General features: G+C 38.5%; 1 long non-coding RNA gene across 3 annotated transcripts in view; it reads right to left on the bottom strand.

Annotated features, from left to right (window-relative positions):
* Positions 1–3,910: 3,910 nt before the first annotated feature.
* Positions 3,911–25,636, bottom strand: part of LOC114013778 (uncharacterized) — a 35,128-nt gene continuing 13,402 nt past the window's right edge. For all 3 annotated transcript variants that reach the window (XR_003556959.2, XR_008745871.1, XR_008745870.1), the window contains exons 4-5: positions 7,596–7,686; positions 3,911–4,808 (exon numbers count right to left, since the gene is read on the bottom strand). This is a non-coding gene — a long non-coding RNA (uncharacterized LOC114013778). The remainder of the gene's footprint in view (positions 4,809–7,595; positions 7,687–25,636) is intronic.

Below are 25,636 nucleotides of genomic sequence, written 5' to 3' on the forward strand. Positions count from 1 at the left end.
AAACTGCAAAAAAGCTCAAGGAAAAAGTCAATTCACAGGAAACCAGTTGATGTACTTCAGCTGTCTAAACTGCCCTCTTGTCTGTGCCCTCATGCATGTCAGAAATGCCCACACAGCCATACCAACAGCTGGCGGTATGCAGCTATTGCATAACATGCACCAGAACGTCAAAGGACTTAAGCTGCACTGGAGAGAGAGAAATGAAACCCAAAGAGGAGGAACAATGCTCTTCTACTAACCCTACCGACTTAAACCCAAAAGCAAGCCTCTTCCCCAATGGGCCTCTGTAACTGTCCTGGTTTCAGCTGGGATAGAATTAATTTTCTTCCTAGTGGCTGTTATAGTGCTGTGTTTTGTATTTAGTATGAAAACAATGTTGATAACACATTGACGTTTTCAGTTGTTGTGAAGTAGTATTTACACTCAGTCAAGGACTTTTCAGCTTCTCATGCCCTGCCAGTGAGTAGGCTGGGGACACAAGAAGCTGGGAGAGGACACTACCAGGACTGCTGACCCGAACTGGCCAGAGGGATGTTCCATAATGTCATGCTCCATATATAAAGTGGGAGGAAAGCTGGCCAGGGGCCTCTGCTTGGGAAGTGGCTGGCAGGTTGGTGAGCAATTGCATTGGTCATCACTTGATCTACATATTATTATTATTGTTGTTGTTTGTTGTTGTTATCATTATCATTATTTTCTTCCTTTTCTCTCCCATTAAGCTGTCTTTATCTCAACCCATGTTTTCTCACTTTCACTCTTCCAATCCTCTCCCCCACCCTGCTGTCAGGGGGAGTGAGCAAACAGCTGTGTAGGGCTTAGGTGCCAGCTGGGGTTAAACCATGACAGTAACACACAGAGAGACACCACCTCTTAAATGAGGTCATTGTGTCTGTCAAAATTTTCATAGCTTCTCTGTGTCACACTGTCTGAAAACATTTTCTAGAGACCTGCATAGCCTCAGCTCCTCAGTGAATGTAAACTAGTAAGTCCTGGAGTACAGTCAATGGCTCCAATACCTAGCCACAACAGATCAGAACTTGGACTCCAGTTTTCCACATAGCTTTTCAATCTTTGTTTTTCACCTGGCCATGACAACAAAATGGACTTTTTGCTGGGGTGTGCAACTTACACTTCCAGTATTACCCTCAGTGGATTACAGAGTCAAGAAAATTGTGATTCTTTTTTCATTAATGAAACAATTCTCAGGCTGGATTGCAGTGATACAATACATTTCAGACATTCTTCTTCTCTGAATTAATGCACATGGGACTACTAATGTAGTACTTTTGACATAAGAGATCTTTTTTGATTGTACACTTTGTGTTACATAGCTTTACTAGAAACACTAATGGAAACATTAGATTTCTCTATTCATATTTTTCACTTTCACTTTGAACCATCTGGTAATCTCAGCCAGGTATGAAGTAAATTACGGATCTCCAATACATTTTCAGAACACTGTCTACTACTTAGACTAGGTAAAAACCACATTTTAAAAATATGATATAGACATTTAAAATTTGAAAGCAACGTTATCACAACATATACAGTAAGATAATGGAAGAAGGAGGGCACATTTTTGGTACTGATATGTACTTAGAAAGAATTATACCTCCATCCTAAAATCAGTTTTAGCATAATACTGCCTTAGGATTTCTGTGCTAAGAAAAAGACCAGATGGGACATATTGGTCCAATACCTCTTAGGGAGTAAAGGTATTTGGGTTTGCTCCTGTTAGAGTAGATTAATGTCACGACAATGGCTATGAGAAATATGGGAGCTGTTGGCTGAAGAAAAATTACTCAATCTTGAAAGCAAGCAAGCAGTGTGGGCCACCAGTAAAGCAGTCCTTAGTGTAAGATACTGACCTCTTTTGTAATTTCATTGGTTTAAGAATTTAGAGTTCTTACCCATGTCGGTCCAAACCATGATAAACGTTGGTTTGTATTTCCATAAAAAGTCTATTGTATTTTCTAACTCAATGGAAGAATTGCTTGGTATTACACCACACTCTTCAGGGCTGGCAGCAAACTAGGCCTGACTGATCAGTATTTGTGATGCCAAATTTGCATTCTACATCAAGAAACCAAAATGCATTCTTTGGTGTTGAATTCAGGAGTTTGTGGTAACACAGTACCATATGTAGTAAGTTCTGTTCCAGATAGCACAAAAAAAATGGCGCGAGAAAGTCACAGAATCATAGAATCATTTAGGTTGGAAAAGACCTTTGAGAACCATCAAGTCCAACCATTAAACCAGCACTGCCAAGTCCATCACTAAACGATGTCCCTAAGCACTGCATCTATGCATTTTTTAAACACCTGAGGGATGGTGAATGAACCCCCTTCCTGGGCAGCCTGTTCCATCCTGGGCAGCCTGTTCCAATGCTTGACCACCTTTTCAGTGAAGAAGAAGAAATCCATGCAATCATGTGAGCAAATTACAGTGAAGCTCAGTGGGGACCATACAATAAAAGAGGATGGAAGTTTGGAATGGCTCAAATATTTGGAGGGGAGAGGACAGGATTGAAAACTGGGAGTAATGTGAGACAGAAAATCTTGCCAAAATATTTATGTGTGTCTGACCTAGGTAGGCTAGATCTTCAGATGAGAATCTGTTTGTAACCAGGGGCAGCTAATAAAAAGTAAAATTTATGGCTTTCTCATCGTAAACACCGTCCCAGATGTTCAACCACAAAGTACATAGGTTCACCACCTAACCAAATACGAGGAAGATCAATAAACCAACATCAGGGTATCCTTTTACCAGTAAAGGCAGAATATTTGACTAAAGAGCAAACAGTATATGATATCTCAAGTGACACACTAAAACTCTTACCATAAAATTATTGGGGATGTTCATATGAGAATTGCAATATGAAGACCAAACACCGTATTTTTTACTCTTCTCCTTTACAAGGGGAGTAACAGAGCAGGTCTTGAAACCTGGACAGGACTGATACTGTCCCTGATAGGTTATGAGAAGTTCATATAATGAGATAAAACCCCTAAAGGATGAAACATAGAATCATGCTGCCCTTTTATTTGTTCGGATGTAATTTCACATGGACTTTGATCTACACGCTAGCAATAATCTATTTCCTGAATTTCTGCACAAAGAATAACATTGGAATTACTGTACCTGTGACCCCAGTGCTGTACACCACAAAGTACTCTATCACAATCCTTCACTTCACCCATGAGCTGGTTTCCAGGCAGGCATTGCTGTCTTATGTATAAATCTGATTAATCACTGTGCACCCTTCACATTCTACAGCCAAGAACATCCAGAGCTTTAACTGTTGAAATACAAGATTTCCCTTGTTGCTTGCTGAGGAAGTCCAAAAAGCCTCAGCCTTAGCTCAAAATGCCTGTTGTCACTTGCAAATAAGCTTTCTGCTATTATTCATAAATTTTAGGGCTAGATGCATGAGTATGTTAATCCTCATGATAAAACAGCAATAAACTTGCAACCAGCAAAGGTGAATAGTCCCTGCAAATGATGGAAGACTAGAATAGATTTGTGAATGTTTATGTGGACCAAACTTCAATCTTTTGTAATATTTGCCAGCAGATAGTTTTCTGTTTGCCTTTTTCAGTGTTGAGGCTTATGACCTCTTGTTACATTTTACATAAAAATCAGACTTCCCTGCTATTGCTTATTATACACATTAGAGAATTTTTGCTACTGAATTTTCAGAGATCATTGATGATAGACAGGTTGAGTACATCTTGCCTCTAGTAAATTTGTGAGGATACCATATGCCTGGTCCTCCTAAATTGTCTTAGTGTTTTTGGCTCACAATGTAACAAGAATGAAAAATGATGACTTATTCCATGTGAGAGACCTTAAGAGTTTATTTTGGGGGGGGGGGGGGGGGGGGGGGGGGAAACGACACAGTTTTGGAAACACATAGATGTTGCAAATTTTGGTTCTGCTTTGCATAGGAGATAAATGAAATGCTTGTCATTTGCTGAAAAGCTAGAAATAAGCAGACTGAAAAGAATTACAAGAGTTGTCATCATTTCTCAAAGCTAAATTAGAAGATCAAACAATTTAGAGGGTTGATCAAGGTATGCAGAGACACACTTTGGTTTTTTGGTTTGACTTTCTCATAAGCATAGCACAATTAGCTATTCTAATTGGTAATTTGCATCTCAGCTACTTTTCCCCATCCATACCCAATGATGCAGTATGATGAGGCTCAGGTTTTGAGCTCTAGCCCACTGTTTCTGGTTAGCCAGGGCTTGATTTCAAGAATTCGACTTTCAAGGTCTACAGGTACACAGATGCAAGAGGTATTAATGTAGGTTTTGGACCGCAAGAATTGATTATACACTCTCTTTGTAGACGTACATAGCTGATGAGTATTATTTATGTAAAAGGAATGCACTGGAGCAAGGGAAACTTGGAAAGTGTAAAATATTCCATATTCTTTTAGACCATTTTTGCATCTAATGCCAGGTGCAGTTTTAATAGTCACTTTCTAGCTACGTTATTTTCTTTTAATCACTTATACCCCAGCATAGAAAGGGTTGTTATAGCTTCCCACTTATGTGTTGATGAGTTTAATTTTATTTATTGTCATTGTATAATTTTTCATGGAAAGAAAAAATCACATCATTGTTTGAATAATTATATTCTGCAGCATTCTGTGGCAGTGATGTGAGGCTCCATCTTTTTCACTGTTTCTGACATTACATTCCAGCATTATTTTATCAATATTTCAGTTGCTAACATTCAGTCCTGTAAGTGTTTATATGCATGATGTATTCTTCATCAGTTGTATCTCACAGTGATCCTGTTACCTAAAAAGGAATGCAGACAATTTTGAATGGGAAGCCCAACAAATTGTTAGATCCCTTCTGCTTTCCTACTATATACTGCTGCTCAACACATCAGAAAAACATCTCTGGTCAGACCAAAGGTCCAGCTAGCTGAGTAGCACATGCTTAGGAAAACAAGGTATTTAGAGATCTATCCTTCCCTTCAGATGCCCTCTCAGGTCCTGGCGCTAAGTCACTCAAGAACCACCTGATGGCATCTAACCAGGCACCTCTTTTCTCTTATTGGAGCAAGTAGATTCAGGATGGAGTTTATTTTTCTGTGCTGAGATTTGTGAAGCCTGTCAATCTTCATGCTACTTCCTCTTAAGTGTAATAGCCTGACATGCGTTACATGCTCCTGACTGTGGAGACCAGTTCTGGTTGCACATAAGACTGATCTGTTGTGGGATTTGGGATAGGACACTTTTTCTGTTTCCTCTCATACCTAGTACTGGCATGGTGTTTAACATAAACAGGTTTCAGCTGAACCTCAGCATTCTTGTAGCAATAGTAGTAACACTGCACATTGCATTTCTTAACCAGTGAAAATAATTGCTAACATGGAACTCTGCCCCTTAGCTCTCCACAGTCAGCATCTATATCTTCTTCCACTACTCTTCTCCATGTTGACAACACTTCCTTTTACCCTGTTTCCTCTTTTTCCCCTATTTCTGCTGGTATCAGAGGTAGATATATACTACCAAAAGCTAAATTTTCCAAGGTAAAAGAGGTTTTCTGGGATCTTGGTAGCAGATCTTTGCTTCTGGAATGAAGTAATTTTACTATCCTTATCCTATTACAAAAAAAAGATGGGACAAAGGGGATTTAAAGACAGCTGAAGCCTATAGAGAAGCTGCGAAGAGCCCACCTTTGCGTTGTATAGTAGGAACCCAGTAATCCACCACACTGGATTTACTCATAAAGTGTTTTTTTTTTTTCCATTTAGTTACAGTTTCAGCCTTTCCTTTAAAGACCACTGCTGTGTCTGTCTTCAATAGCCCATGTTTCTGGATCAAAACTTTCTTTTCTTCCTTGAAGGATACTGCTCTTTATTATGTCATTTGTAACAACAGAACTATTAGGCTAACGTAAATTTAGTCCAAATTTCACTTCCTTTCACGTTCCGTTTTTCCTGAAATGAAGTAGATGAGAAAAATACAGAAACTTCAATGGGAATAATCTTGCACAGATGGAGGGAACCCAGATGCATTTAGTAGAGCAGCTCTTTGTCAGTCAAAGGAGTCCAAAGGACAGATGTGTTGTTTGTTAATCATTCAGAAAACCCTTGTGATTAGGAACTCCTAGATCTCAAAAAGGCCAGCCAACTAAAAAGGATACACTGTGCTTCGACACTCATAGTAGCCCATTTGGGAGAATAAGACGATTCCTTGCCCAGAAGTAAGAACAATGTAAATAAGGTTATTATACCTAAAAATCAGAGTGCATGCCCTAGAGGATGAGGAGATTTCAGTTCTATAAATCAGCTAGGAAGAGCTGGCAAAGTTCATTGTTCAACTGGCTTACAAATTTAACAAGAAGACTAGTGCAGACATTTCTTTGAGAGGCTTAAGGAAAAACAAAGGTAGAATCAAGCCAATTAATTAAAACATTATGAAAGGCAAGTGAAAGCCATTAGTAAAGAACCTGAAAGCAATACACTGTGATCCCCAGAGAGTATCCCCCAACTGTACAGAGTATAAGGGTGGAGGAAAAGCAGAGCATATCCAATGTGAGCTAACATAAATAAAAGCACAAAGTCATGTGGACTATAGAAAGAGTTTAGAAAATAAATGTCTCCATTTTATATAATTCATGTGATACCCTGGAATTTCTAACTCCTGTTACATTTAATCAATATCATAATTAAAATAAATTTTTATTATTAGTAATTATTTGTATTACTTAGGACATGATCCAAAATCAGGGACTCTAGTTGCTAAACAAACAAAGTATATAGCTGCTGTCCCCAAACATGGACAAATAATACAAAAAAAAGAAACTAAGATTAGTTAACAGTATGATCAATCATTTCAGCACATCTGCATACTTGCCTTCAATATTTCTGTAGACCTCATGACCAAGTATCAGAAGCTAAAGAACAGTTTTGAAGTGCCTTTGCTAATTCACAGGGAGATCCTTCTAAACATAAAAGACAACTTAGAAGAAAGCACAAGATGCTTGTCTGGAAGTCTGTGTAACAGGGGAAGATGCTCTCATGGGGAAATCAGTTTGGCAGAAGTAGCAAAGCAGTGATGGAGCAGTGGCTCACACGGTAACTGGAACAGAGAAGAGGAACAGAGTTGTTGAGCCAAGTTGATGGTAAAGCATTCAAGAATGGAAGCTAATGGAGAATGGCAAAGATTTAATTCTGGACTAAAGGAGACAACTGAATGTCCTTGTTGAGAGATTATCCAAGGTTAATATGTAGAAGGAAAAGATGAGGAAACCAGAGGCACAACACCCCCACCTCTCCACCCCCCAGAAAAGGAGGAGGGAATTGGAGAGGATCTGCTTGGAGGATGTGCTGAGGGAGTAAATAGGGAAGTAGAAGAGAAATTAGGAGAAAACAGAGGCACAGCAGCCAGACCAGGCATGATCTCAAGCAGACAAGCACAGTTGGATGGGTCAAAGAGAATAAGCAGGGACACTGGTCAGAGACACCACTAACTCTGGATAGAGCTTCAGTCACACAGAGTTATGAGGCAGCTGCAACAGCCACTGACAAAAACTGGGCTCAAATACGCACCATATTTAAGTATTGATACTCACTCACTGGTACTGCACAGCAAAATCATTCCTTTTTCTTGTTATTCTCAGGTATAAGGACTGACTGGGTATTGAACAGCTTTATGATCTGTCTCTGGGAGAACATAGCAACAGAAATGATACATGAACAGTAGGACCTTGGTTTGCAAAAAAACACGGATTAAAAAAAAAAATCTTTGTACACATTTTAGTAATTTTTTTCACTCCAAGTAAGCACTGAGCCCTGGAAATAAACAGATGAACACACCACTGACTGTGTCATAGGTAAATCCATTGGGAACAGTTTTCTTCTACCCTTTTTCTACAGATCTGAGTTAATTATTCACTGCAGGTTTTATTTGTTGTGCTTATTCTTCATGTCATGGCCTAAAATATTTCCTTAGTCTCTTAATCAGTCTGCCTCCTTACTGGTTGCTGCCCCTCCTTTTAGAAATTACTGTACATATCTCATTTGCAAAAACAATAAAAGATAACAGTTAGCAGTAGCAGGGGAAAAAAACCAACCAAACAGAAACAACTGGGAAGTTTCCTCCTCTCTAAAAATACTACAATGAGAATAAGTTCACTGTAGCATGTTACTGTAGATCATGAGCCTGCTCATTGTAGCACTGCACCTGAGGGATAAAAGTAGTTCTATAGGTCTGATCAACCAGAATTTAAAGTTTAGCTATTTTATTACACCAAATTAATCCACATATGAAGAGCTTGGAAAGATGTTAGAACATTTTATAATCAGTAATACTAATGTTCTCTCATTATGCATACAAAATATCCTGGACGATTATATATTCAGTACATTATTTTCTTGTTTTGATTTGTTAGGATAGACTAAAATCTCACTGTCTAGTATCTTCCACTGTTCTATATTTTCAATCTTCCCATCTCAGTTTTGTTGAGCTGAGAGTTACTGAACAAAGAGTAGGGAAAGAAATTCAAATTCCATTGTCTTCTACTCACAGAGGAAACAATCAACAAAAATTTGCACTTCCACATCAAACACCTTCACCCACGCTAGGTCCAAGGGCAGTGTAGTACTTTACAGCACACCCATGCATGCTCATGAAAAACATATTCTTTTTTGTGTGTGTGTCAGTTTTTCCATACACCGTTGAGGGTTTTGGACAGAATAATGTTTACAGCAGTAGTGAAACACAAAAAAAACCCACTGTGTTGACAAGTACAAAATTACATCAGCTAACATATCACCTGGTTACCCTTTTACAGTTTTTGAAAATGCAGAAGAGATTTGAGGAGCCACAAGCTACACAGCAGATATTCAAGTTTGCACCTCATGCTTAGCAAATCTGAGGCAAGGTTTTGATCCAAGGGAAACTGGGATTTAAAATGTTTGCCCAGAATGGCTAAGTGACTTCCCCACAGTCAGATCTAATGTGGGAGGCCCTCTACAGACAACATCATGAGTAAATCCAAAATGAAAAGAAGTATTCTTCCATTTACTTACCCACACTCTGCACTGAGTTTTTATAGATCAAATAATTTAAGTGCAGGTGAAGTTTTAAGAAAGGAAGTAAAAATTATTAGCTGTATATCGAGAATTATAGAAGAATGCAAAAAATTTTGATCATGGGATTTTGATCCTGCTAATTCATTTCAACATTTAGGTCCTCATCATTTCAGGCACAGCCTACACTAATCATACATGTTTAAGAAAAAAACTCATGTCAGGTAAGTATCATCTGCCAAGAACATGTATTTTTTAACATTCTTTAGCATGCAAGGAAATACTAGATTTCCATGAATTCATCGTTACGTTTTTACTAACAACTGTGGTGGATGTGGTGGACAGCAAGTAATAAGAGATAGGCCAGCACAAAAGTAAAATATGTGAACACATCGATTTATATAAACCAGCATTTGGCTATTACTGTTGGTTTTGAGGAGCAGTGTTGCCAGCTGTCACAAAATGCATAAACAGTTCATAATCTGTAATCGTTCCTTAGAAAGTTGGAAGACTATAAGGAACCAACTTTTCTTCCTCAAAATCTTCCATGGATCATGTTATTTAGTTCTAAAATGGACAGCTATTTCAGAAACCATATACCAAAAATACAGAGGAAAAAGTAAATTTCTCTGTTAAACCATTTTGCAGAGTAGTCTGGACAGTTAATTCTGGGCATCATGTCCTAAAAGGTAGCAACTGTTATAAAATACATAGGTCCAGTGTAAATTAAGTATATTGGCTTATTTAAATTTGTGAAATTAATCTAGGTCAGGTGACTTCACCAGATGAGTGTCTACTTCTGAGTGCCTTCACAACTTGTCATTCTTAATCCACGGATTAACTCAAAGCAAGCAAAACTGTACCAGTTAGGCAAATTCTACTGCTCCATAAAAGCAGAAAGTTTAGACTTCAATACAAGCTGAGCAACAGTAAACAAACATAAATCTTCACACTCTTCATGCCACTGTTGCTCATTGCCACAGGCCAGATTTCACCTCCTTCTGTTACATTACTTCAGAAGCCATATAGCTATGACAGTTCATAAGCATAAAGGACAATTTATGCCAGATGGGGAAAATAGCTTACGGATGAGCAGAGTCCAAGGGAAGACAAAAGGAAGCAAGGCCCTATGTGGCACAGATATACTTCACAGCAGAAATGCATCAGAACTTATATTCAGCAGAAAGTACAGAAACAAGGCAGGTTTGAACCTATGGAATCTACAGAAGGATGTAAGGACTGCCCTACTGACTCAGAACAAAGGGCCCATACTATGCAGTGGGCTAACCTACAGTCGCTAAAAGACAGCAGGTAAACCTGGCCAGTTTTTCTGGCCCACACAGAATCATTAAAAATGGCTGAGGTTATCCTGTTCACCCCCTCTGCTCAAGCAGGGCCACCTAGAGCAGCCTGCCCAGGACCATGTCCAGACAGCTTTTGAATATCTCCAAGGAGGGAGACTCCACAACACCCCAGGCAACTTACTCCAGAGTTCAACCAAAGTGTTTCTTGTGTTCAGATGGAATCTCTTAATTTGTGCCTGCTGCTTCTTGTCCTGTCACAGTAGACACTACTGAGAAGAGCCTGGCTCCATCTTCTTTATTTCCTCCCATCAGGTTATTTATACACATTTGTAAGCCCCCTGATCCTTTTCTCTTCTCCAGTTGCAGCTCTCTCATCCTCTCTGCACATAAGAAATGCTTTAGTCCCTTAAACATTTTTGTAGCCCTTCACTGGACTTGGTCCAGTAAGTCCATGTAGAGACATGGACTGGGGAGGCCAGAACAAGACCCAGCACTCCAGATATGTCTCACCAGTGCTGAGTAAAGGGACCTCACCTGCTGAAAATACCCTGCCTAATGTAAATCAGGAGGCTGTTGACCTTCTTTGCTGTGATGTCACATCGCTGGCTCATGTTCAGCTTATTGTCCACCAGAATGCTCAGGTCCTTCTCTGCAGAACTGCTTTCCAGCCAGTTGACCTGCAGTTTGTACTGGTGTCTGGGATTATTCCTCACCTGGTGAAGAACTTTGCACTTCCCTTTGTTGACCCCCATGAGGTTTCCTTCTGCCTGGTTCTCTACCCTGTCACAGTCCCTCTGAATGGCAGCAAACTCATCTGATGTATCAACTGCATAATTATCTGTGTGACTTTGTGCAATGATGTGGGCCCACTGAGGTTTTGTACAGTAGCATAATGACACCTTTTGTCTTGTTATCAATATTCTCTCAGGGATGCCCAACATGATGTTGATTGTTTTGGCTGCCATAGCACATTAAGCCAATGGTTTTGTGGAGCTGCCGATGATGGTAAGATCTCTCTTTCCTGAGTTATAACCTCCAGTTCTGAGTCCAGGATTATGTAAGTACAGTTTACTTTTTCCCAGATGCATAATCTTTCAGTAATTTACACTGACACTTTTCTGTCACTTTTTGCCAATCTATTTTGTCCCTATATATTTCTATAATGTAAGCATGGCATTTTGCTAGCTAAGCAGCTTAGTAGCAGCTACAGACTTGAAAATCTCACTGCTCTAGCCTCTTCTGCATGGTGCCCATGGAATAAAATTTTTGTTTGCACTTGTAATGGTTGAAGTAATCACCAAATGCTATCCTATGCTTTCTACCCTTTCACCAGCTTTCAGTCCATAAGCAGACTCTTTCTGCAATTCCATGGTGACTCAAGTGTCTTTAATAAACCTTTGTATGAAAGGTGGTCAAAAGCTTATTTAAAACCCAGTATGAAAATCCAGTACGTCCACTAGATCCACTTCAACCACATTCTTTTTTACATCCTTGGAGAACTCCAGTAAGCTAAAAAGTCAGGATTTCTGTTTAAAGATGCCGTGTTAACCTTAGCCAGACTGCTTTCCATGCATTCAGAAATCTTTTTTTTTATTATTATCTCCCATCTTGCCAGAGAAGAAAGTCAGAGTCAGTGGACTGTAATTCCCAGGATCGCATATAGCACACTTCCCTAGGTAGGATTTACAGTGGCAATCCACAGTCCCCTGGCAGTTACTCTTTGCTATGTAGTGAGGCTGTAATACTTCACTGACAGCTCTGTAATTTCACATTATCTATTCGTTGTGCAATGGTTTTCTAACGTTGAATCTAGGACACAAGAATACAGTGCTGAGTAGTTTTGCTCTGAAAATCAAGACTTTTTAAAAGAGTTTTGGGTTTCCAAGCCGATAAAACTAAACTTCAAACACTTATTACCACTCACAAGGTCATGGATGAAGGACAAACTACTTTCCAGAACTCCTCCAGTTTCCTGTCTCTTCTCATAACTATATTATGCAGCAAATGAAGGCTCCTAACAGTCATGGCATGAAAAAAATAGCAAACACAGGAAGATCACAGAAATAGTCAGACTATGCAACAGAGCTATTCAGAGTTGGTAGTTTTCCTTTGCAAAAGCTTGTGCAAACATTCTGTTCAATTTCATATCTGTGGGAGTTTGCATCCCCCACATCTAATTTTCAAAAACAAACTCACACAAACCCTTATTCTCATAATAAACACCCCCTGCTACATCTCACCTAAATTTTCCATGGAGCTGAGTTTAATAAAAGTTGGATTTAGCACCATTATTTGGATAAGACTTGTTGTAATGTTTCTGATAATCCTTTTATTCATCTGCACAGAGCGGCATAGAATTTGGTGTCATGACACTTCACATGACAAGAGTTCTAAAAAAAGATAATTTGAAGATGAGCTTAGTGATTCCAGCATATAAACCCCCCTCCTTTTGCAAAGGAGAAAAACCCCACTGTTCACACTAATGCCTTCTATGTGTAGTATCAGATGGAATAATTCTGGTAAAATACAACACAATGTTCAAAAATATTTTGTTTCCATGAACAAATTCTAGTTTCTGGACAATATACCTCAAATCAAATTTATCTGTGATGCTACCCATCACTACTGTGCCACATTCGACAATTTTTCTTACAGCAGCAGACATTCTTCAAATACTGAAAGGCAGGCAAAGTTTATAGGTGCTAACGTTCAGTTTTCAAATAGTTATAACTGTACTAAAGCTTAAGGTTTAGCATTTTTAGTTAACAACATTCTACCACACTGTGATCCAACCAAAGTAATCAATTACCAACGTAATCTGAGATCTTGCTCTTTGAAAATTATCCTGAGTATGACACAGTGCAGGAAAAAAAAAAAAAAGATTTAAAGTTGTCTAGTATTATGATGACATTGCAAGGTCCTTTTCCTTTGTTACAAGTGCTTTAGAACAGCTTATTTATGAAAGTATGCACATCACAAACAACAGTGTTTCATGACAAGTATCACTGCTGAAAGACTTGGTTTACTCACGTTTGAACATGTTCTCTCTGAAACTATAGCTCCTAGTTTTTCAGCCTTCTAAGTACAGTAGAAAGCACTATATTGTGTTTCTTTCACCAGAGACTTTGATAATGGAGCTCTCTGTTCATGCTTCCTTGCTGAAGTTTGCATTGCCTTAGGCTGATTTGGAAGGCCATCTGGAAATTGCAACTGATTAATTAGCTGTGAGCCTATGATGTGAAGAGGGCAGATGGAAGAACACAGTACTTCATTGCTCCCTACCCTGCAAGAGCTACCAGTCCAATACCTGATCCACATCAAGGTCCCAGTCTCTTTCCAGGAAGATTTAGAAAGATACAGATAAGCCTGCCACAGTAATTGTATTTCCTTAGCTGCTTTTTCTCCCAGCTCCGTTTACTGGAGATACGACTGACAAAGATGATGTCTAAAAACCATGAGAGAGGGGAGCTGTCAACAGTTTCTTCAGCAAAAGTTCTGGCTTGCAATCCACAGAACTTAGGCAAAACCAGCATGGTTTTACATTTATCACTCCTAGATGTATTCCCAAATGCAAAAGCTGGGGTATTATAAACCTAAATTTTGTCTAGTAGAAAAAAGGCATTTGAGAATCCTCCTGGCCTGTGTGTATATACTGGATTCACTTGCACACATCACACATACACTCATAGTTACTGCCTATGATTTTCTGGCCAGAGATACAGAAACCCTTCACCAACATCCTGGTGTTGTAAATATCGCAACTTAAGTACTAAAAAGCAGTTTTAGACCAAGGAGGGGAAAGCTATTCAGCTTTACCTCCGCACCAAGCCTTTCACTTCCCCTCTCTCCATACACTCTAAGTGGGAAGGACAAGATGAAATTAATATCAAGTTAATCTTGCAGACATCTCTGAGAACAAAGACTTCCCCTCTAATGCTTTGGATAATGCTATCCTTGTGGTCAGCTTGAGTTTACAAAGTCAAAAGAGCTAGCTGATCCCTTTGGCCTAACAACTGCGTGAATAATGTTAATAAAAATAATACCCAAAAGACTGGAGATTAAAAAAAAATAAATTAAAAAAAATCACTCTGTTTTTCATTCTCCAGTTTAGGAAGTGAGGAAGGTCTGAAGACTAAAAGAGCACATGATAAAAATCTTAAAAATATTATTGTTATTGATAAGGTAATTACATTTTGGAGCTCCAGTCATGAACCACCACATTATCTAAGGTCTTAGGCAATCAAAGAGAAATATCTGATACAAGCAAAGTAAGAGAGACAGACATTACTTACTCCATTTAGAGGTATAACTATGCATGAACTACAAGTAATCAAGTGGCTCTTCATTTCTTACTGGATGCAATACAACATTGCAACAGATATCCTAATAAAGGAAGTCTAAGCTGGCTTACAAAGCACATTTACACAAAGCAAATTATTCTGTTGTTCTCTCCTTACTATTTTGTCAGATAATTTTACTTGAAAATTAAGACAGATAAGCAAAGAGGTATCATATTTGATAAATAGCTTTTTCTGCACAAATAGTATCACAGCATACCAGCTTAAATTTAAGTCTCACTTCTTTCAGATTCATCGCTGATGAAATATATATGCATAAGCATCACTGAAAACTGTACTTCCACAGGTTTTCCAAGAAACCTGGTCATAAATAATGACTTTAACTTAAGATCAACAACATCAAATGCTTGCCAGAAGACGGCTGGTAAGACAGTGATGCAGAATTACAGCACATCTACAATTAAAGTCGAGACAATATTTAAGACATTAATTCTTCAATAAACATGTTTAAAAATACCTCATTGTACTTGGCTTAAAATGATATTTTGGTCCAGATCAAAATATAAGGCTCAGTATTTGTTCAGCATATTCTTTTTCTCTCTTTGCATTAGTAAAAAGCCCATGTTTTGAAACACTAAACTCCTGACTAGAGACAGAAAAAAGCTACCTGATGTCCACTCAAAAAAGTCCGTCCTTCCGTACTGAAAGCAGTCAACCTCTGCCTATTTTACCCTGTCATACTTGCTGACATCAGCCTTGCCATTTTCCATTTGTCAAACAGCCCACTGACTAGCTATTTTAAACTAATTCCAGGACTAGACCAAGGGAAAGAAAAAAACAGTGTATTTGGCTTGCAAAAAATTTCCATCTCATTAATATTTTCAAAGTGGGTAAGTCTGAAGATCTCTTTTTTTTTTTTTTTTTTTCCTCAGTAGGAATGAGTCCATACATTAAAGCTCTTCAGTTCTTTTCTTGTTCATAACAAGGTGAGAAGTTCAAGGCTTCTGATACTAGCTAACAGTAATATATATGTATGCAAAACCTTGTTTACCTTTCCCTCCTATTCTTCTTTCCTCTTCTTCCTTCCCTAAACCACCTCAGTGCCCATGCCTTGACATGTTGAACTCCACAGGTTAGGCTGCTTTTGATTTGCGAGGAGAGTTACAATAGTTAATTACAGAGCACGGTCTTCTGTGACTCAAACATTTTGCATTTATAGGCTCTTGATATAGTCCAGAGCAAGAGGCTAACCCATATTTAATTTGTCCAACACGTTTCTGGTTAAAGTTCCATCAAATGGGTGACTGGAATCCCTCCGATTCAGCTGGAAAAGTCACTTTGAAGGAGGCGTTTATTAGCAACATTTGCCTCAGTCACAACAGGAGGCCCTGAGGGCCTGGGGAAAATCAGTGGTTGCTTATAATAGTCAAAACCAGCAATTCCCCACAGGATAAAGTGTCAATAATAGGTTAGATATTATTATTTGGAATTGATTTTACAGCAGGTATAAAATTAAAGAAAATGAGGCTGTTTCTTTAGGCAGCAAAGGTCTGTGCTTTGAAATGCCCTCTAGCCTGACCCCCGCAGCCCCAGCCCCAGGAACCGCAGGGAGGCTGCAGCAGGGCTTGCCTCCCAGCCAGTGTGCCCAGTGCAGCACAGCTGCTCCACATCGAGCATGATTAACATAGCTGAAGGCCCACAGCACTTAGCACAATTAAATCAACAGGCTGTAGCTCATTCCTCCAGCATGACAGGAAAAAGGCGCAAAACCCAGATGCCTTCGCTTTCTTCTATCTTTATGTTTGCTGGAGCGATTTTTGTGAGTGTTTAATCCTCTCTGCGGCCCAACATTCACACGGAAATTTAATGCATGTGGTTTTGACTGAAAAAGTCCCAAGCCAGAATATCATTAGCTCACAGTCTTTCAAGTGATATATTCAGCAGTTAATTCTAAGGGCCTTCTACATTAAAATAAGAAACATTTTCAGCAGTATTGTGAAGGAACGTACTGGGCAGCCTGTAACAATTAATACTTCTCATTTCTTGCAAATGGACACTGCAGAGCACCTCTACAGAGACCACCACAAACTCCTTTAGCAAAAGGAGCACTGTCAGGCTGCTGCATCTTGAGAAAAAGAGATTCTGTAATCTTCTACATTGTGTTACTCATGAGGTCTTTCACAGTGTTTTACTTTCTGGACTGTCCTGAACGAGAGAAGACAGCTTAGTAAGAGAGTCCTGCCACATCAGACAGAATGTATTACTATTGTAAATGCGACAAAAATTCTTTGCAGAACACAGCAAAGACCATCCTTAAATATCTATAGAATAAAAATGACCTTACTGGATAGCTGCATTAAACAAAAATGTGGATACATTCTCTCCCTTTAGCGTCCCAGCCAGGCGTGGTAAGCAAAAGTTGCTCTTGTTCAAGCCAACAGTTATTATCCTTTCTTGATTGTTTCACTGTCCCTACAAAATTTAATGGATACTGTTCTCAAAAGCATTAATGTTCAAATGTATCATGGAACTTAAGCTCCTCATTGACAAACACCTCTAAAATTCAGCCTAAGCTTAAGTCTTGAAATGCTATAGGCACTTAGAAGCCGAGTCTCAGTGGAACCCTGATACTCGTAACTCCTTTCTGAAAACAGACTGGCTCATAAATCATTGAACATTTTGTCCAAAACAAATGCTACATTTTTGCCCTGTTGTAATCAGGTACAAATCCACTAGTCCAACTGGATTTATTCCCAGCAATATCAGGTCTAAGTTTCGCCAACCCTATGTAAAACACTTACTGTATAAAACTTACTTTCAATCCTGTCTTTTTCTTTTGAGGTAGTTGTGTGGATTCTCTTTTTTAGATTTTATTTTATTTTCCATCTTTATTCCCCTCTCTCTTTACCTCCTTCATACCTTCCTTTTACATTCTTCTCTTTTGTTAGTGTTTCTATCCTCATTCAGTGCTTCTGCATTGCCCCTTTTTAATAAGACTTCAAAAGTTATTTTTATGCCTGTTAAAACTGGGAAAGTAGGACTGAATCTCCTGATGAACACAGTATTTTGAAAGAAACCAGACTGTATCTAGAAAAGGTGATTTTTGTTTTCCTTTTTTTTAAAAAAAACAACTTTACTGCTTTACCAGTCTGGATAGGCCCTCTGGGTCTGAAGATGGAGACCATAGTGCTCTTGATGGAGAAGGTAAAAAGTGCACAGCCTCAGTGAAGAATAAGATGATGGAACATTTGTTCTGTCCACACCAAAATGCATTAGCCACAAAAATTTCTTCTAAACCTGTCAATACATTGCCTTTTTCTCAAGGGAATCAAATAAATGTTTGCATACAGGAGGTGTTTAGACGGATGTTAACAGCACATCACGGTTACTGACAGGGGCCTGTGAGCACCACAACCCACTGCAATGTTCTTGATGTTTGACAGCTTTGCATCAGCCTGTCACCCAGGTCTGTCCTGAGCTTTCACACCAGAGGTGGTTGGATCCAACAAAGAGTGGAGGAAAAGCTGAGAACTCTTTTTTCATACACATTTGGAAGTCCCAGCAATAAGAATGCCAATACAAAGTCTTGGTCATCCAGCACTGTTTAACAGAACTTGATGTGGCCTTTATTCTCATACTATTCACCTGTGTACAGAAAAAGTGTGTCTTGTACTTTCTCTGCTTTGAGTTGCAAACTAGTTGTTAAATCTTTGTGACAAATGTGCTCTTATTCAGTAGCAGGGACTGTTCTCAGTCTGTTGATACTTCAAGTATATCTTACATTCACCCTCATTCTCTTCCCTAAGCTGTCATTGGAATATGAATCTCAGAGCTGGGGGGACTTGCTAAATTTTCCTCACCGTGAGGTTTAGGCAGACTTTTCAGAAAACAGTGCTGGCATAAATACACATCTGACTTCAGTGCTACAATGCCTAGCTGGGATGAGAGCTGAAGTAAAAAATGGGTAGTTCCACAATTATGATAGAAGTATCCTTCTACCATACACAGAAAGCAACAAAAAACCCATCCCACCTTGCTCCCTCACTCCCCATTATCAGTGCATGTCCTCTACATTACAGAAAAAGAAACAGCCCTTACGGGACCATAATTTGATTTACATCATCACATAACCAATACATTAAATAGTTGTTGGAGATTATTTTTGCCATGTCCTTGGTGCAGTGCTTTCTGATGAAGTGTGCACAAAACACACATCTGGTCTGTAAAGCTATGGAAATGCTGCGTGAACCATATGGTAAGGGCTGATGAAAAAAGAGACCAAGTGAAATCTTCAAGCCTAAATACACTTGCCAAAGTTGGGGGTCAGATTCTGGTAATAGCCAGTACCAAGCTGGAATAATGTAATAACAAATGTGTGATGTTACATAGGTCCAAATATAGCAGGGGATTCCAGCGTGAAACCTAATGTGCCACACTTCATTAGGTGAAGCTTCTAACAATCATATGACACTTCTAAAAAAAAAAAAATGTATCAATACAACCCATGTCAGTGTGAAACTGTGTAAGTTTCCATGTGTCTTTTTACAAAAAGTACCAATTTAAACAGATTTTGCCACTTTTATGAAAAGAAGCTGCTAGGTTTCTACCTGGGATTAGGATGTCTGACTAACAAATCTTCAAAAATGCATTTTATTTTCATAGATATCCTTGAAGAGCTTTGCAACCAAATTTACACTTAAGTATCTCTAAATATGATATGAATCATTTTTCAAGTAAGATACTAATCTAGCTAGTTATATTAAAATACTTTGGAGTATTTTGGTTGTTTGGATTTGTGAAAGAGATAAACCAATAACAACTTTTGATTATGTAAAATCAGTGTCTTCTGGTGGCTTCGAAACTGTTACTTTTGATTATCAGTGCCAAGACTCAGGCACACCTTTTTAAGTTTTCAGTTTAATTTTACATATATGATTATTTCACTTTTATTTTTTACATAGGAGCAGGTAGCTGTGCTGAGTTCTGGTATTAATCACACATGGAAACAGAAAACCTGAAGTAAACCTGGTAGCATTTTAAGAATCCAGCTATTGTGAATTCATCTGGAATTCATTGAGCTACCCCTGGCTGTAATAAATTCATGCTGTATTAGTAGTAACATCACATATATGCTAATAAAATAATACTGATCTCAGTAGAACATCAGTTGACTCAAAGGATTAGTTTAAGATCAATTTTCTTTTAACTATGTTTTTAACATAGCTTTCTACTGAAGCACAGCTTCCCACAAGACAAAAAGACAAAAAAGATCAGAAGAAAAACATGCATAAGAAAATACACAATGTCATTTTTGTCTCCTTGGGGAAGATACAAAAAGCATTAGAATCATATAGTCTATCCCCCATGTAAACAAATACACTGTGCTTATTTATAAAATAATTTTCTCTGTAGGAAACAAAACATTCAACACTACAAAAGTGAACATGTGTAGATTCAAGAGAAGTATTAAGACGCATCCAAGTAAAAATTATGTAGCTCACTTAAAATGAAAAAAATGATGCAAAAAATCTGTCTGTAAAGAAGTACTGAGCAGTATCATCTGCACATTTCTGCTTTATCAGGCATGCTAAATAAGAGAACACAAATAACATGCAGAAGATGGCACTGGTACCAGCTGCATGACTGGGATATCGTAAGTAATGGAAAAACAACAGCTTGGATACTCTGTGTTGGAAAGGGAAGATGTACTTAACTGTTTGCTATGTCTTGTGAGCTCCAACAAAACCACCAATGTGACTAGCGTTACCCCTTTGCAACTTGGGTCCTGTTCACCTAAAAATTTATACTTCTTTCCTTAGATGGCTAAGATGAACAGGCTGATCAGACATCAAGGCTCACATCCACTTAATATAATCAATCAGCACGTCTAAGACCAATGAGAAAAAACAACAAGTCTTCCCGAGTCTACTGATTCAGCATCACTCAATAAAGGATAAAAAGTAAAAATAAAGAACTGGTAAGCTCACTGCTGCTCATGTTTTTATGCCAGCCTCAGTAATGTCATGATTCAATGCTATGCCAAAGGAACAGTGAAATGCAACCACAGAGAAAGAAACAAATGTGTCTAAAAAGAGACCTTGTCTCCTAACCAGCCAACAGCCAACTAACTTAATGTGCAGGTACACAATTAAAAGCATATGAGTGAGAATTTTGTTGAAAAAAAATCTTGCAATTCCAACTTATATTTCTATCTACTCTCCTCTAGAGAACCTGGAGGGGGCAGGGGGAAAAGGCATCTCTCTTTTTCCCTGTACTTTGAAAATAGCCTGGCTTTCTTCATTTTTTTTTTTCAGAGAAAGAAACCACTGCAGGGAAAGGGGAAGGGGGGAATAGATAAATAGGGGATACCTGGTTTGGACAATTCTACTTTTCTCAGATAGTATATTCCACCTATGGACAGCAAGCCTTAGAAATCATCAACATTCCTTATATCAAACAGCTGCACTTTCTTATCCTTTTATTTCAGATTATCTTCCTCCCTGGTTCTATGAATCAACAGCAGAAACAGCTCTTAGCAGATTTTAGGGCTGTGATCATAAAAAAAAAATAGTCTGAAGACCTAAATCAGAATTCTTTCTTTCTTAAGAAGCAAGATTTACACATTCACGTATCATCCGTGCATTCATGTTTGAGCCATCCCTCTCTTAACTTTAAAGCTCCACCAGCCTCCTTCAAACAGATTTATCATAACAGTAGAGATCTCAAAAGATGTTAAATTTCTACAGTTTTCAGGAATGAAGAGAAAACGTAACCACGTGGGAAATGAATTGTATCTCCCAGCCCTTTGTAGACCATCAGATAATCACACAGGAGGGTATTACAAATGTCCTAAATGCAGAAAAAGGTTGAAGGAGGTCTGCAGTTTAGCAGACCTCAGTGAATCAATCCATTTCCAAGCCATGCTCTTAGTCCTGTGGATTTTTCTAGAATCCTCTTCTATTTCATGCGTCTCATTCCTCTTCTCCTTTCAGATTAGCTAGCAATGCTTCCACGGATGCAGTTCTTACAGTAAGATACTTACAGTATCATCACTTTCACAGTGACTTTAATTTTAATAATCATAAGGTATAGCAAGATATAACAACTTAAAACTTCCCACTATGCAAATTCAACAACAGCTTTTATTCCTGTAGGTCACCTATCTACTGCTCTAAACTTACATTTGTGTAAACCTTTTAATCAGCTTCCAAATGCAAAAAAAATATATTCAGGCAATCTATGCCTACAGGACATGTGGCCTACTCTAAGCTCTGAAAAACAACACTGAAAGTGAAATGGACAGAAATGGGACAAACGGAGGAAACATGCAGAGACAAGGAAGAAAGAGGAAAGGCAAATGGGAACCCAGGCTTGCCTCTGTCCTCTTCAGAGATAAGGCAGCAGAAACCCCGTTTTGTTTATTTTTTTCCAAAATTAGTTATCTGATGGAGGCAATACTTTGTACTGATCTATTTTTCACTTGCAGTTACTTCAAATACTGAGGTATCGGTATCTCTTCACATATTCTGCATTCCTTAGTGCTTGTCTCAGTATTCACAACTATCCTTCCATTGTGGTCCTAACCATATTCTGGATTTCAGTGCATGACCAGGAAGTTCCACTCCCTCAGTGGCATCGTTATGATAAAGCTTGCATTTAAGGGAAGTATCACAGTAACAAATGCTGTGGCTTTATACTACTCATCTACTACATTTCTGCAAAAAAGCTCAACAGGGAGGTCTGCCAAGTGTCCCCTAGGATAGCCTTTGTGTAAAAAGGAGTACTTTGGAAGTTAATTAGACACAATCTGGTTTTTATACTGAGTTTAAAAAAAACAATTAGAGTTAATGGGAATTCATATGATTCTCATTCAGATTTGTTTGACATGGTTACTGTTATAATTCAGTTTTTCATAGCAAAACAGCAAAATGGACATTAAAAGTGACTGAACAGTGAAAGAATCCCAACTCCCTGGAATTCAATTTTCTTACAGCAAACCTACCCCTTGTGTAGGAGTTGTGAATGCACTGGGGATTAATTAAACAGCATAAGAAAGATATACTGAACATATGGACACAACAGCACTACAGAACTTGCTAACATTTCCCAAACCATTCAAGCAGGGAAAGGAGACCTCCTTTGTGGAGCAAGCTGTCTCCTAGCATGTGTGAAAAAGACCATTGTTACATTGCCTTCCTCAAGCACAGCCAACAGCGAGGACAACAGCAACAGCCTCCCTTTGAAGACACACACGCTCAGGAGATTAACTGAACTAGAAGCGGCAGAAACTATTAGCGGCCACCAACCAAATTATATAATTAGGTTTCCAAATAGTACAGCACTTTGATCACAAGGGCTACGCTGTGCAGCAGAGAGCAGGGAAGAGTTCCTTGAACCAAATCTAACAGATTCCCATGCTTCAACAATGGGCCAGTGCAGTACTATTATCCCTGAACCCCAGCTGCAACTGGATCCATAACAGATCCCCAAGTCTATTTTAGGACAGGTATCTGCTTTTGTTTGCAAACCACCTATTGTCAGGCAAGGAGAAGAGGCTGTGCATGCTGTGGACAGCTAGGATGGGGCTATGAATAAAACTGGAGTAATGCCACAGGAAGTGGGACTCTGGAAAGAGGTTAGTGCTGAGCTGGGACACCTGGCACTACAGATACCTTGCACTCCAGGGACCACTTTACCTACCTCACTTTAGCAGAGGTTTAGCACCACACTAGGATAGTAATAGGCTCTGCAAGGGTAGCACAGATCCCAGACTAATTTTGACAGTGAACAATAAGTCGAATCAAAGGTTTCTCCTCTTCTTCCCCTCCTCCAATGAAAACAGTTATTTTGGCTCAAAATGTTCACGGAGGAGAGTTCTCATGGGTAACATTTTGTCTTTCTTAAGAAAAAAAAAGACATAAATCACTAGATTATTTTATTATAGGCTTTTCTCCACCTTCCTCACATTGAAATGGTTATTTAAAATGTTTTGATGAGCTTCAATTTAGTGCCATGTTTTTAAGTGCCATGTAAAGGTAAAATAAAATAATAATAAAATTTAAGACAATAATAATGAAAAACTACCAATTCACACTTACATATTTTTTTCTAAACTGCAGCAAGAAACCAAACAGTCTGGAATGTCCAGCTATCCTGGACAGAAGGTATGCCATTGTAAGATGTTAATATTTCTGTCCTTGTGCTAATACAGTCACTTGTCCAGGACTAGCAGAAAGCAAATTATTCTGTATTTCTGAAGTGCCACATAAAAATTGCCAGCTCTGGATGGATCTTGTGTAGTCTTGTGTGTTGCACACCCACAACTCACCCCCTCTGAAGCCTCTTACTCCCCCTGATGAAATGTCCACCTCGTCAGTCCCAGCAACTGAAACACTAGTAGCTCTGAAAAGGCCCTTTCTCAGACAAATGCCTTCTAACCAGGACAACACAAACAGTGGGGCAGTGTACACAGCCCTTTACCTTTGCTGCTCTTAAATACGATTCCCATCTGGAATGTGCTCTACTGGAATGCTTTGGAATCCTATTCAATCATTACTGGGGAAACTACCCCTTTGTTTTCACTTCAGTCCCTACCTACCTACTTATTGTTCCTATTCATAGAGCTTGATGGCAAATGATTAAATGCAAAAAAAAAAAAAAAAGTTTCTGTCAAAATGCTTGCTGGATTAAATAAACATTACATTTTGATGAAAAATGAAATCCCATTAAGTTCCAATGTCATTAACCTCAAATCTTTCACTTTTTTCACTGACATTTTCACATAACTGTATCTTCTGGCAATACTGTATTTAGCCAGAGAACTTTCAGCTAAATCTAGGTCTTAATCTGTCTCAGAAGCACTGACTTCGTACTCCAAAACTCTCCTACATTTTCCATGAATCTAATATATGTGTTTACAATACACTTTATAATCCACATAGGTTTACATGATCATGGTAAATTTTGATGTGATGAGCACAAAAATTATTTTTCTTGCAATCTACCCAGTAAAAACTTTTCAAAAGATACATATCTCAAAAAGTGTGCTTTAATTTAATTTCATGTAGATCAGAAGTTAAGAATAACTTCAGTAGACCTTCCTACAGAACCAAAAATCTTGGGTTTATTCCAGTTACCATGTCTGGATCCAGACATTTGTACAGACTTCTGTATTAGAAGTTCATAATCTTCTGATTCTCCCCACTCCCTCCTTGATTAAGTACCTCCTGATAGACAAAATTTCCTGTAACTTTTCACAGGCCACATAATAACAAACTCAGACTACCGATTATTCTGTGCATTATAATACTGTACTTTCCTTGGACTGTGTTCTTGAGCCAGAATCAGACTTAAATTGTGTGACCTCTTTTAATAATACCAACACCAAACACTCCCTACAGGGTTCTAGAAATACCAGCTTCACAGCATTTACTAGACAGTTCCAACCATCTTCACACACTCATGGAACGACTGGGGGGTTTTACAACTGTCGGTTATAACTATTTCTATCAAATGCAGACCCAAAATACGGTGAATCATGACTAACTTTCAACTTTAGTCTTCAGTTCACAATGGCAAGATCCGCTGGCGCTCTAATAAAAGTGGCACATGATGCCATCTATCATATTCCAATATGCAAATACATGCTCAGTGGATATGAATTTTTGTAATTTTAGGGAAACACCTAAGAACATTTTCCATGAAATTGTCACTTCAAAAGTGTTAATTTCATGTAAACATGGAACAAAAAAATCAAGCAACCTGGAATTCGTGGAATATACAGCAATCAAATGAAAGCTGCAGTCTGCTTGTACAGGAGAATAATCAAGAAACAAAGCATTCAATATGGGATATCACTCAGAACAGCATATGAAACAATGTTTTTTCACAAAAACCACTCTGTTCGCACCACACCAAAATATTCTTTTAAAGTGGATTTACACACTGAACACTAACTCAGGAAAAATTAAACAATTAGAC

The sequence above is a fragment of the Falco peregrinus genome, chromosome 2 (assembly GCF_023634155.1).
Source record: "Falco peregrinus isolate bFalPer1 chromosome 2, bFalPer1.pri, whole genome shotgun sequence".
Taxonomy (NCBI): Eukaryota; Metazoa; Chordata; class Aves; order Falconiformes; family Falconidae; genus Falco; species Falco peregrinus.